Consider the following 2,500-nt stretch of genomic DNA (forward strand, 5'->3'; position numbering starts at 1 on the left):
TTTCTAAGTCTCCAAGCCCTTCCCTGGTGTACTTTGCCTTACTCACCCACATAGTCTCTGGTGGATGTGAAGGAGTACACCTGCACAGCAGCAGCATGTGTATTGTAAGTGGGGGACATGGTCAAGTGATGGCCTCTGCACCTATTGCAGTCCTCCTCTAGCTGACTGCATGTGGTACAGCTGTGATGGTGTTCCTATAGCCATCCACATGATAAACACAGTACACCAGTACACTATCTAGGGAAACATGTTGTTATTTGGCCATGACAGTCGCTGTGAGAGGTACCTGGATGTGGTGTTCTGACATGGCATCACATATGATATCTGGATGTACCTCAATCATTTTTCACAGTGGGAAATAGCCTAAAGACTGGAGGGTGATGTGCCACATATGACTATAGCATGTAAGTGTAGCTATGCTGCATTCAGACTACTGCCTGTTTAACATGTGCGTGGTAATGGCTATTCTGTATGTTATAATACAGACATGACAGTACTCTGTTCATGAGGGACCCCTATCTGTAGGGCCATCTGTGAACTGGTCAGTGTGTGCAACCATTTGTTTCCTGTGTTACACACTGAACACACATCTGTGCACAGCAGAAGCATGGTGTGAGGATTGCAGACAGTACATGATGATAGGGATGTGTTACTGCCATCACATCCCCTGACTGGACATGTGTCACATGAGACAGTGGTATGACAGACACTGTCTGGGGTTCCCAGTGACAAGCCAATAATGGGCAACTGTTCATAGCTGTGGTCACACGTCTATTACACATTGTACAGATGGCATGCAGTATGTATGCATATGTTGTACTCCTTCTGCAAATGTATGCCATATGTTGTGTTGGGTTGCTGGTGATATGTAAAATCCTGTATGCTGTTCTCTATCACTAAGCCATATGTGGGTTTAAAATGCAACACCATAGGCTGAATGGGTTGGGAGGTCCTGGCAGATACTCCTGTCCCACTTCAGCTGACCATGGCACCGGGCACTAGCACATCTGGGGCCCAGCCATAGACATCAACTTCTGTTGGCTCTGTACCACCTTCTGGTGGTACCACTACTTAGGATGGAGCATTGCCCCCCTGGGAGCGGGACCAGACAGGTACATGTCTGCTGCCGTGCGGTCCTGGATGTATTGCGTTGGTGGCTCACTAAGGGGTTCCGAAGCCAGATATGCCAGCTCAAGGGTGGAGTGTCACATTTACAGGGTGTTGCTGCCCCTCCTGGACAGTCCCCATCACTGTCTCCTTTGCAGCTGTGTAGGTGCAGTGGCAGTTGCCCATGGATGGGGACCTCTGTCCCACTGTTCCCATGGGCTTGTGAATGCCGAACACCCATCCCCGTCTGGGGTGTATCCCCCCCACGTGTCATATACCAACCCTGTATGCTGTCTTTTCTGTGATCCTACCTATCCTCCATGGCCATACCTACACTCTTTCCCCAACATCTGACCCTCATCTACGGAAACATAAGGCCAATCGGCTCCTAGGAAAACATCTGCCCTATACATAGCTGTCCATTACACACACATGCCCAGGCACAGGAAACCCTTGTAATATGCATCACAACATACTCCTGTTATCCTCACCCCTGTCCCTCAGGCGCACAATCCTGGTATGCACATCACTCCTACATGGTCCAGCTACACGTGATGAGGATGACCCCATTGTACACACAACACTACTGGTCCCTCTATGGTTACCCCATTTACCTTTATCATGATGATGATGTTGCACACAGCACCTTGCAAGAGTACTGTTCACACATAATGATTGGACAGGTACTGTTGTGTTAATGTACATTACATGCACAGAATGATGTGTTCGGACAATGTACAACTATTTGTGTAAATGACTTTCACATGTCTGTCTGAGGGAGTCTTGAGATCATATAGAGCAACACCACTACATAATACAGGCGTCGCTGGTGTTTTAAGTTTCAATCATTTGTAATGCTTTGTTGCCACATGGTATGTTCCTGATACATCTCTATATATGTATGTACCTATATGCTGGACATAAACACTCACATATACATCTACATGATGGGATACATTCCTATACTGTTGAATGACTGTGCTGTATGATATGTTTGTGGTACTGTCCGTTGTCTGTATATCTGCCATGATGTATCACATTAGCAGTGTGTGCAGGGTCCTGGTTCCTACCCTTGCAAAGGACATTTATTTGGTTGCAGGGCAGAACAAGCCCATTGGATACGACGGGAGTAAGGCACATTAAAGCAGTTGGGAGTGGGTGTGCATGGGTTTGTGCAGTGTTAAGCAGTGCTGACCTCTGGTTACAGCCTCTTACACTCGGTTAGTCTCTAATTGCTTTACCAGTGCAGTAGTCGCATACTGGTAGCCAAACATGCTTACACCAGCTTGTTCCTGAACTTGCAAATGCATCGACATTGGTGCTTGTATCTGTCACTCACACCCCTGGGTAGAAGTGAGGACCACAATATTACCTTGTGATGCCTATTACATCG

Source organism: Protopterus annectens, chromosome 3.part0 (genome assembly GCF_019279795.1).
Source record: "Protopterus annectens isolate FY-2018-M chromosome 3.part0, PAN1.0, whole genome shotgun sequence".
In the NCBI taxonomy this organism is placed as follows: domain Eukaryota; kingdom Metazoa; phylum Chordata; order Ceratodontiformes; family Protopteridae; genus Protopterus; species Protopterus annectens.